Source organism: Notolabrus celidotus, chromosome 13 (assembly GCF_009762535.1).
Source record: "Notolabrus celidotus isolate fNotCel1 chromosome 13, fNotCel1.pri, whole genome shotgun sequence".
Classification (NCBI taxonomy): Eukaryota; Metazoa; Chordata; class Actinopteri; order Labriformes; family Labridae; genus Notolabrus; species Notolabrus celidotus.
The window spans coordinates 924,958-937,317 of NC_048284.1; positions in this window are offsets into that span (position 1 = coordinate 924,958).

Below are 12,360 nucleotides of genomic sequence, written 5' to 3' on the forward strand. Positions count from 1 at the left end.
ACAGGGTGGGGAAATCAACCAGACATCCTCCTTGACTGAAGTTCCTCCAGTGGCCACTAGAGGCTGTGTCAGTTCCCATAGACCTTCATGTTTACACGAAGAGGATCAGATCCAGTCCCCTCTTCCAGACAGGACTCAGTCTGATCTCATCTTAATCCACCATGAGCAGAGCACTTTGCAGCATTTAGCAAGTTACAGTGGCAAGGACAAACTTCCTTTAACAGGCAGAAACCTCCAGCAGGACCAGACTCATGTTAGACACACATCTGCTGAGACCGTGTTGGAGAGAGGGATAGAGGGAGATGAAGAGAGAGAGAGAGATGATAGTGGGGAGACGGATAGTAGTAGTTGTAGCAGCTGGAGTCTGGACCACGTCCACAGCAGCAGAGATCCAGAGGAACCTACGAGACAAGGGAGCTCAGGGACTCCAGAAAGGTCTAAGAAAAGAGAGAAGAGAGGGAGACCAGAAGAAAGAAAAAGAGGAGGATAAATGGTGAAGGAATGACAGAAGGAAAGGAGGGGAGGAGAAAAGGAGACAGAAAGGATGAGGAAACATGGAAAGTAGAAAGGAAAGAAAGGAGGAAGGAAAGAAAGAAAGAGAGAAAGAAGGAAGGAAGGAATGACAGAAAAAAGGGGAATGAAAGGAAAAGAAAGAAAGAAAGAAAAAAGGAAGAAGGAATGAAAGGAAAACGGAAAGAAAGGAAGAAAGGATGAATAACAGACCCCAAAAAAGGAATCTACAGCAGAGATCCAGAGGAACCTACGAGACAAGGGAGCTCAGGGACTCCAGAAAGGTCTATGGTTAGTAACTTTAATGGGACAGGGAGAGTTAAAGTGAGAGACAGGCAGAGAGAGGAGAGAGAGGGAAAGACAGGATCCCAGTGTGTCAGTCTAAGCCCATAGCAGCATAACTAAGACCTGGTCCAAGCCTGATCCAGCTCTAACTATAAGCTTTATCAAAAAGGAAAGTTTGAAGCCTACTCTTAAAAGTAGAGAGGGTGTCTGCCTCCCGGACCCTGACTGGTAGATGATTCCAAAGGAGAGGGGCTTGATACCTGAAGGCTCTACCTCCCATACTACTTTTAGAGACTTTAGGTACGATGAGCAGGATTTTATGAGGAGCCGGTGTAGAGGAGCTAACACGGGAGAGATGTTCTCTCTCTTCCTGGTTCTAGTCAGTACTCGAGCTGCATCGTTCTGGACCAGCTGAAGAGTCTTCAGAGACTTAAAGCTCTTCTTAAATCTGGAAATCTTACAAAAAGTACACAAAAAAAATCAATGGGTGAAGTCATAGCTGCAACATTTATTTACTATGAACCGTCCATGTTTCAGTTATGGGCTTGACTGACTCATGGCACCAGCAGTTATTTCACTTGAAGCAATGGTTGGAAGGTCCGCTGGAGAAATATGATACTTGTGTTGCAAACGGATGTTTGAACATGCATGGCTTTGATTGGTAAACGCCTTGTTTTTGTGTTTACTGTTGCAGAACAGAGGATGAGGTTAAAAAAGAAACATCCCTGAAACCTTGAGAAACATCCTTTAACCTGGTGTTACCTTGGGTGCCTTGGTCTTGTTGCTAATGTGAGTGTGGTCAGTAGAAGTTTTAAGTTAATAAAGCACAGTCTGTCTTGTAATTGCTTCTTGTTGTTGTTGCCTTTTGTTTGTTTGTCTCTCATGTGAGGCACTCAGAGATGCATGCTTGTGTGTGAAAGATGCCATATAAATAAATGAAGCTAAGTCGAGTAGCTTGTTAGTTTACTGATGTGAGACGTCATGCAAAAGCCATTACCGAGATGTATGTGCCAATTTAAAATGACTGGAGAAGCATGGATACATCGTTCTGCTTTTATTGGTTCGGTTCAGACAAAGCCCCTCCCTCCTCTCTGGAACACAGATGGGCTCATAAACAGGATATTAGGCTGAAGAAATGAGCTGAAACTGAATCACTCTATAGTCTCATTATGGTATCGGTAACCTGATTCATGCTGAATTAAACTGAAAGTGCATTTTCAATCACCGTTTAAACACAAATATAACGGTGATTAAAACACTCAAATATTTAAAATGTTTAAATGCACGGTCGGGTCGGGAAGGAGGATGTACCCATAACAAGAAGTACATCGAAGCAAAGCAGGCAGGCGGTCAAACATAACACACTGAAGATCAGGATAGCCTTTCAATTAGTGCATAAAGGAATAACAAAATACTATCATGTTTGATTCTATTTCAGGTTTTTAACTACGTCATCATCTGTTACTGGGGAGTCTCAGTTTCACTGTAAATAAGGAGTCACACAGAGGTTTCACTCTGGCTTACTTCAGTGATATGAGCCTCAAAGAGACACTTGTTTGTGATGTATTTCCAATCGTTGGGTCTTAAACTTGATGAAATAATATCATGATGCATATTTGTACAAGGCAGTTTCATCTGTTACTGGTGAGTCACAGTTTCACTGTAAATAGGGAGTTACACAGAGGCTTTACATAAGCTCTCTTCAGTGTTAGGAGCCTGAAAAAGAGCTATTTTTTTTAGATTTACTTTCAGTTAATGGGTCTTAAGCTTGATGAAATAATATCATGATGCATATTTGTACAAGGCAGTTTCATCTGTTACTGGGGAGTCTCAGTTTCACTGTAAATAAGGAGTCACACAGAGGTTTCACTCTGGCTTACTTCAGCAGTTTGAACCTGAAAAATAAACTGCATTTTTTTGTAATTTACTTGCAATCATTTGCAATCATTTGGTATAATTTCATGTGTTACTGGTGAGTCTCAGTTTCACTGTAAATAGGGAGTTACACAGAGGCTTTACATAGGCTCTCTTCAGTGTTTTGAGCCTGAAAAAGAACTATTTTTTTTAGATTTACTTTCAGTTAATGGGTCTTGAGTTTGATGAAATAACATCATAATGCATATTTGTACAAGGCAGTGTCATCTGTTACTGGGGAGTCTCAGTTTCACTGTAAATTGGGAGTCACACAGAGGTTTCACTCTGGCTTACTTCAGCGATATGAACCTGAAAGAGACACTTGTTTGTGATGTATTTCCAATTGTTGGGTCTTAAGCTTGATGAAATAACATCATGATGTATATTTGTACAAGGCAGTGTCGTCTGTTACTGGTGAGTCTCAGTTTCACTGTAAATAAGGAGTAACACAGAGGTTTCACTCTGGCTTACTTAAGCAGTATGAAGCTGAAAAATAAACAGATTTCTTTGTAATTTACTCACAATCACTGTGTATAATTTCATCTATTACTGGTGAGTCTCAGTTTCACTGTAAATAGTAAGTTACACAGAGGCTTTACATAGGCTCTCTTCAGTGTTATGAGCCTGAAAAATAAATACTTTTTTTAGATTTACTTTCAGTTAATGGGTCTTGAGTTTGCTGAAATAACATCATAATGCATATTTGTACTAGGCAGTGTCGTCTGTTACTGGGGAGTCTCAGTTTCACTGTAAATAGGGAGTCACACAGAGGCTCCAGGATGTCTTAGTTCAGTGGTATGAGCCTGAAAAATAAACTGATATTTTTGTAATTTACTGGCAATAACTTGGTATAATTTAATGTAATAATAATAAGAATAACAACATATCTTATTTATCACCCACTTTACATTTGGAACAAATCTCAAAGTGCTACAGGGCATAATAAAAGGGCAGAAAGAATAAAAACAGGGTTAAAAAACAAACAGTAAAATGCAGACACTTGTTAAAGACACTAGCTGAATAAGAACAAGTAAAAGCAGCAGGGAAGGTCAGATAAAAACTATGGATAAAACCAGGGAAATAAAAACTAGAGAAATGCCCTCTGATATAGAAACATTTTAGGTCCCTTTTTAAAAAATGTGTTACTGTTGAGTCTCATTTTCACTGTAAATAGTAAGTTACACAGAGGCTTTACATAGGCTCTCTTCAGTGTTATGGGCCTGAAAAAGAACAACTTTTTTTAGATTGACTTAAACTTAATGGGTCTTGAGTTTGATACAATAAAAACAGTATGATGCATATTTTTAGGGAGTAAAAATGCATTTTCTACTGTGCTGAGAAATGAAGCCATCCAGAAGTATGTTTGTGGATTGGTGGTCAGATCGATAATTGGTAACATATTACCGCTGATAGAAACCAGGATGTCATTACGGTGGTGTGCCTCTCTCCTGCTTTTGCTCTCCATACAGACTCTTCATGCATATACTAAAGCCTACTGATCCCTGAATGGTCAATACTACTTGTCTTCAAACGTACTACAGACTGAAACCAGAACCAAAACAGATACATTTGCATTCGTTCTGCAAATCCAGTTTGGCCTTGGTGTTATTTGGATTCAAACTCATCTTGTGTCTGAATTGCTTTCTTGTTCTTCTAAGTACAGAACATTCAGCATTTGCCGATTCCCATTATGTTCTTTGCATGACAAACCTTGACCTTCCTAGAAAAAGGTTTTCTCTGATTCTCTGAACTAACACAAGAGGGGCACGCCAGCTACACACGGCTCTCCTTTGTGCACAGGATTGTGGGTCAGAATAGCTAAAAAGCAAGCTGGCTCTCTCCCTGGAAGTGCTACCAGATGTATTGGCAGATTGTGGGTTTTTTGGCGAGCATATTTTGGGACATAAATCTTTTTCTGGCATAAAGACTGTAAACAGAGGGATTGGAAAGCAGCATTCTCCACCTTTGTTCCAGCAGCACCCTCTGGCACCCATCTTTGTGTGAAAGTGAATAAAGCGAGCTGTCCTGTCCTCGTCTCCAGTTAATTTCAGCTAAAAGCATTCACCCCGGCGTCCCAGGTGTGATCAGGTAGTGATTAGCTGTGTGAAATGAGACCCAGCAGGGCTCAGGGTTTAGAGCTGCAGACCAAATTGAGCAGGCTTCTCTTTGCTTTATGTAAGATGTGATATGTTATGTAACAGCACGGCTGCACCGCAGTGAAAATGACCATATTTATAAAAGTGACAGGCTGCGAGTGAACGCCTCTCCAGCTATGATGGCGTTCACGCACAGCAGAATTGGACTATCAGTATATCAGGCAGCTCCTTCAGTATCATGTCACATACCGCTCTCTGTATCCACACTCTAAATTATGCAGCATTGTTCTTTTGCAAGTTTAAACAGCTGTTACTGCTGTTGGAGACACAGAGAAAATCCAATAAAGCCACAGCTGTCGGAGGAGGCCGGGATCCCGCTCTGAGCCCTCTGGCCTGGTGGAGCTCTGTGTTTCAGCCGGGAACTTTTAATATCAATTCACAGGACTCAGGAGGGGCATTAGATTCAGCTTCATCCCCGTATTACCTTCCCTCTCATGCTCAGCCTGGAACATACCTGCCATCTGACAGAGGACAACTCCCATCCTCTGTGAAATGAGATGATACCTCATGAATAAATGATTCATGTGACATGACAACATAATGGCTTTACCTCCTGATTCCAGAGGAGGGGAGAGAAATCTGCTCCATTTTCATGAGCTACAGGACTCTTTGGCTGCTAAAGAAGATTGATTTGGTTTGGTTTGTATTTCAAAGACAGTTTCACATCCCAACAAAGTGGAAACGGGAGTCTCTGCCCCGATCAGTTAATGCTCTTACTTATTTCAGACTCTATTTCTTCCCCTTCTGTTGGACTTTTAGTGACAGAGCAAAACATCTTCTCAATTATTCCCCGGACTGACATGAGATGCAGTATTTTCCTGCTCCCCAGAGGATATTTAAAGGTGACATATCACGCTTTTTTCATCAACATATATTGGTCTAAGAGGTCCCCAAAACATGTCTTTAAAGTTTATGCTCAAAAAAACACTTTGAAATCAGATTCTGGTCTGCCTGAAAACCCTCTTCTTCAGCCCTCCTCAGAACGGTCTGTTTTCTCTCTGACCACGCCCCCTCAGGAAGTGGGTGTGGCCTCGGCTGTCCAGCACGTTGATCTAATGTTTACATGTTGGCTGAATATACACGGCTGCTCACAGACCCGCGTTACTTCAACCCTCTGAATCTGATCCAGAATCTGATCCTGACTGAGAGGCGCCTGCAGCAGGACCTTTCTGAACCATTGGTCACAGATTTAGTGTTTCTTGTTGTTTTATTTGTCAGCATGTCGACGCGTGTCTTGGTACACAGCTACCAACATGTAGCTATGTGGCTATGCTAACTAGCGCTAGCACTTTTCCATGATAAATAAAAATCATCCACTAGATCTTCAAATCTGCAGACGTGGGGAGTCAAAGCGACCTTTGTGTTTATTAAGACAGCCTACAACTAGCATGCCTCCCTCCTAAGCTCCTTGTTAGCACACATGTGTGCAGGGAATGAAAAACGGAGGAGGGGTTGAGTTGTATTTTATACAGTCTATGGGCTGAACAAGCTCCGAGCTCTGACTTCCTGTTACAGACCGGATGGCGTTGTGACGTATGAAAAACACTGAAAACTGAAACGGCTGGTTTCAGCACACATTTACAGAAAGGTGGAGAAATCAGAACAGGGGCAGAATGGAGTCTTTGACTTTTCAGGGGGTTTGTAGACAGGGACACAGATTTCAGGGAGAGAACCATTAAAAAGTCCATTTTGCATGATATGTCACCTTTAAATACAAGTTTGGTGGAACTCTGACCTTTTTTTTCCTAGCATCATCAGCTGCTCAAATTTTCTACTCAACTTCAGTTAATAACAGCAGAATTTTGACATAACATTCAAGTTATTCTGGTTATTCATGGTCCCCAGATGATGCTTCCTATTATTACTCATATCCAAAAGTCCTTAATCTTATATTTAAAGGACTATATTCTCCAACTTCCAAATAATAATCTTGGGGATTCATGATCCACAAAGGAAATATATTTTTGTCAGAGTATTATGATAGACACAAAACCTTTCCTTTATTGACATGAAATTCAGTATTGTCCTGCTCCCCAGAGGATATTTAGTTTGGTGGAACTCTGACCTTATTTTTCTAGCATCCGTCATCAGCCCAAAACAACTTCAGTTAATAACAGCAGAATTTGGCCATAGATTTGAAGTTATTCTGGATATTCATGGTCCCCAGATGATGTGTCCTAATATTACAAAAAGCCTTTTTAAGATTGCTCTATTCATCATCCGAGGAAGTTTGACCTTATATTTAAGATGCTTCTGTCCTGAAGAACTACAATTAATGGTGATTCATGGTCCACAGAGGAAGTTTATTTTAAAGTTTTATCAAATATCGCGATAGACTCAAAACTTCTCCTTTAATTGTCCACAGTGACTCTCCTTTTATTTGGTGGAGCTTGAATACTTTTTTTTTTTAACTCATAGTTCCCAGAGGATAATTCTTGAAATGAGTTTTATTCATCCTCTTAAATAAAATAACATTTTTATACTTTTTTTTTTACCTAACTTGTAGAGCTGCCATCGATTCATTCTACTTTTATGTGTTTCATTAAGAGAAAATAGCATACTGCAAGAGTCCCTGCTCCCCAGAGGATGCACCATAACATTTTTTAACATCAGCTCAGCACACATGATATATTTTGTTTAAATAAGACAGTCTGACTAGTGTGGAGCACGAACGCACCGTGTGGACATTATGATAAACATGCAAAGGGGAAAGGCAGGTGAGCTCGGTCCTGACAATGAAGCTCTAATGAGCTAATTAAAGGCCGGAGAGAGTCAGCAGATGGAGATGATTTGGGAAGGTGAACAGGTAAATAGGTGGAGTGAGAGTCCAGAAACCATGATTGGTGGGAGACCCCGAGGCCATCTGGTGGACAGGTGGAGACAGGAGACTCAGAGGTACGACTGTGAGCCTGGGGAAAGCGGACATGAGGCTCAACAGGTAGATTTAAGGTGTAGTTAGTAGAGGATGTCAGTTTTACAGCATCTAAAGCAGAAAGTTGAATAATAAGTCGGAAACTTTTCCTCCCCTGATGTTTCCTAAGTGTGTGAGCTTAGACTGATCACTGATCCGATAGCAGCTCTCTTTCTTTTCCTTTAATCCTCTTTGTTTGGGAATGATTATCATCAGTCTTCATCTCCATGCCGACAGGAGGCGGAGAATACAAATCAGATCCCAACATCAAGGGAGGGAGTTAATGGACCAACATTTGTTGTTTCAGAAGGTGTTTGAAATAGCTTTGTTTCAATGGATCAAGGTGAGAGTGACAGGTACGCCATCATATTCATCCTGGTAATATCTGTAACACTCATTGCACTGATTTACAAACAGCACACAGCATCTACTGCAGTGTGTGTGTGTGTGTGTGTGTGTGTGTGTGTGTGTTCTCTTTGTTTACTGTGTCTGCTTTCAGTCTTTACAGTGAGAGAGGATGTTTAATGAAGACACAGAGTCAGAGGATCCTGTCTCTAGTGGTTCAATCATAAAACACAAACACATGCTGAAACCTGAGGACCATCCACTGTGACGTCTGATATGTATGTAGTGTTTTTATTTTTGCGTGTTTTGCAGGGTGTTACATTTGTCACGCTTCCTTTATGCATCCTTGCATCCTCTCTCCTCGACTAACACAGAAACACTTCTCAGTCTGCCATGATGATGCATTCGGAGAGCTTTCTAGAAGAGCTCAGTGATGACACACAGGTGGAAGTCTTAACGCCAATGATGTGACAATGTGATCTAGACTAGAATTTAAAATCCTACTTCTGACCTACAGAGCTCTTAATGATCAGACACCTTCAGATCTTAGAGAGCTCATAGTTCCCTATTACCCCCTCTAGAACTCTACGCTCCCAACATGCAGGCCTGCTCATCGTACCTACAGTCTCTAAAAGTAGTATGGGAGGTAGAACCTTCAGGTATCAGGCCCCTCTCCTTTGGAATCATCTACCAGTCAGGGTCCGGGAGGCAGACACCCTCTCTACTTTTAAGAGTAGGCTTCAAACTTTCCTTTTTGATAAAGCTTATAGTTAGAGCTGGATCAGGCTTGGACCAGGTCTTAGTTATGCTGCTATAGGCTTAGACTGACACACTGGGATCCTGTCTTTCCCTCTCTCTCCTCTCTCTGCCTGTCTCTCACTTTAACTCTTCCTGTCCCATTAAAGTTACTAACCATAGACCTTTCTGGAGTCCCTGAGCTCCCTTGTCTCGTAGGTTCCTCTGGATCTCTGCTGTAGATTCTTTTTTGGGGTCTGTTATTCATCCTTTCTTTCTTTCTTTCTTTCTTTCTTTCTTTACATCTTTTATTCCTTTTTCCTTCTATTCCTTTCTGTCTCCTTTTCTCATCCCGTCCTTTCCTTCTGTCTTTCCTTCCCCATTTATTCTCCTCTTTTTCTTTCTTCTGGTCTCCCTCTCTTCTCTCTTTTCTTAGTCCTTTCTGGAGTCCCTGAGCTCCCTTGTCTCGTAGGTTCCTCTGGATCTCTGCTGTAGATTCCTTTTTGGGGTCTGTTATTCATCCTTTCTTTCTTTCTTTCTTTCTTTCTTTCTTTCTTTCTTTCTCTTTCTTTACATCTTTTATTCCTTTTTCCTTCTATTCCTTTCTGTCTCCTTTTCTCATCCCGTCCTTTCCTTCTTTCTTTCCTTCACCATTTATTCTCCTCTTTTTCTTTCTTCTGGTCTCCCTCTCTTCTCTCATTTCTTAGACCTTTCTGGAGTCCCTGAGCTCCCTTGTCTCGTAGGTTCCTCTGGATCTCTGCTGCTGTGGACGTGCCAGACTCCAGCTGCTACAACTACTACTATCCGTCTCCCCACTATCATCTCTCTCTCTCTCTCTTCATCTCCCTCTATCCCTCTCTCCAACACGGTCTCAGCAGATGTGTGTCTAACATGAGTCTGGTCCTGCTGGAGGTTTCTGCCTGTTAAAGGAAGTTTGTCCTTGCCACTGTAACTTGCTAAATGCTGCATTGTCTAGACCATCGGTGCAAAAACGACCTCTAAATATCAATGCACTGTAATGCACTTTAAGATCACAACCACTGTTATGTGTAAATACTTAAAATTCATGCTGCAGAATGAGGTCATTGCTGAATTTGAATCATTGTGTTGGATGCAAGCTAACCTCTCAGACTAATACTTAGCAATCAACAGATTTAGGTAGACCAGGATCTCCTGGGATCTGCATGGTTTGGTGGCTTCAAGAAGAGAAATGCTACGACTTTTATGGTGTCAAATAAAGATCTTACCCTCCAACAAAACTATCTCTCTCTGCAGGGATCCTTTCTGTCATGTTGTCCGAGTCCTGTCTGTAAGATGGGACTGGATCTGATCGAGTCTTGATGTTGGGTCTTTGTTAATAATAGAACACAGAGTCCGGTCTAGACCTGCTCTGTTTGGAAAGAGTCTGAGGAGAAGTTTGTTGTGATTTGGTGCTTTATAAATAAAGATTGATTGGTTGTTGTAGCCGATATAAAGTTCCACTGTTATGCCGACGACATCCAGCTTTACATTTCAACCACATCCATCACCGCTGCTTCCCACACCACCCTCACAAACTGCCTCACTGAAATAAACTCCTGGATGCAAACAAACTTTCTCAAACTCAACTGTAATAAATCCGAAATTCTTATCATAGGCCCAAAATCCCTCACTTCCACCTGCCCAGACTTCTCCCTCACTATTGATAAATCCACTGTTTCAGCATCCACCCACATCCGTAACCTTGGTATCATTTTTGATCAGTCACTTAACTTTCAACAACACATTAACAATATTTCAAAAACTGCTTTCTTCCACCTCAAAAACATCCTTTCCTTCACATTTCCTTCACAGCAGCTGAAACTCTCATCCACGCCTTCATCACCTCAAGACTCGATCACTGCAATAGCATCCTCTACGGTACACCCAACACCCTCCTCAACAAATTACAATACATACAAAACTCAGCTGCACGCCTCCTCACTCATACCCGCTCCAGAGACCACATCACCCCAGTCCTCCAGAACCTCCATTGGCTTCCCATCCCCTTCAGAATACAGTACAAGATCCTCCTCATCACCTATAAAGCCCTCCATAACCTAGCTCCCTCCTACCTCACCGACCTTCTACAGCCATATAATCCCTCCCGCAACCTCTGCTCCACCAACGCCAACCTCCTCACCCCTCTCACCAAACCCAAGCACCGAACCTGGGGGGACAGGGCCTTCTCTGTCGCTGCCCCCACCCTCTGGAACTCTCTCCCCCAACACCTCAGATTCTCTCCCTCACTCACCAAATTCAAATCCGGACTCAAAACACACCTATGCTATACCAAAGGCTTTTAAACTATAATTGATTGATTCTTGTTTTTGTTTTATTTTGCTGCCTTGCTTTTCTTGCTTTTTTTGCACTGTTTTCCTTTTGCTTTCCTATTGTATAATTGTATTTTCCTGTAAAGCGCTTGGAGAACCTTTTAAAGCGCTTTTATAAATAAAATGTATTATTATTATTATTATTATTATTATAGTTCACAGACAGAGCGGTGAGGATCCGGTTATTTCACACAGCTTCATAAACTCTCTTCCTCTCCTCTCAGACGTTCGCTCTGATTCACAAATGAAGATAAAACTTCTTCAACTTCCTCAGCTTTGTTTGACACTAAATGAAAGTTCTTCCCATTAGTGGAACGTTTGTCTAATCATGGAGAAATCTTTGAACAGGTGGTCTCTCTTTGTTTCAGACTCACGCTGACCTTTGTGAGTTTGTGTCTCTGGATGTGTTGGACTCTGTGCGTTTGTTCCTCTCGGCGCAGACCTCATTAAATCAGCCGGACGCCATCAGTCTGTTGTTTTACATTTAAATGTGTAATTTAACCTTTGGGCTGTTATTATTAATGAGGAACCTGCTGCAGAGAAGTACGGGCTTGTTTCTGACTCAAAGTGAGGGCTGGGTGTTTAATGATGTTTCATGAAGGTGACTCGGTTTCTGTAAAATGAGCTTCCATTTGTCTTTTTGGGTTGTGCAGAGAAATTAAATGTTGCCCTAAATTTTCTCCCCTCCTCGCTCTCTCTATAAAGAAAGTGTGTATATATATATTTATATTTATATTTATATATAAAAAGAGAACCTGGATTTAATTATGTGGCTTGTTAAAAGGTGACAGCTGCGTGGGAAATCTCCACGCTCCAGGTTAAAAATGAAACATCCAGATATTTATGGGTTTATAAACATGAAATTATGCAGCACTTGAAGCTCCTTCTTAATACAGTGTTTAATAAAAAGCTTGATGTCTGCTGTGCCGTAAAGGTCAAGGAGCTGCATGCAAATTATAACCTATAAGAATCCTTAAATACTCAAAGGGCAGGTCCGTGTCTGTGTGTTTGAGTTTCAAAAGAAAGTTCTCTACATTTAAATCTCAGGATTCGATGATATTCACAACATTTAATTTACAACAAAACCAAAAACTGATATTTGAACGTTTCCTTTTTGTTGTTTTTTATGTTGTGCAATGATGACTTTTCAGGT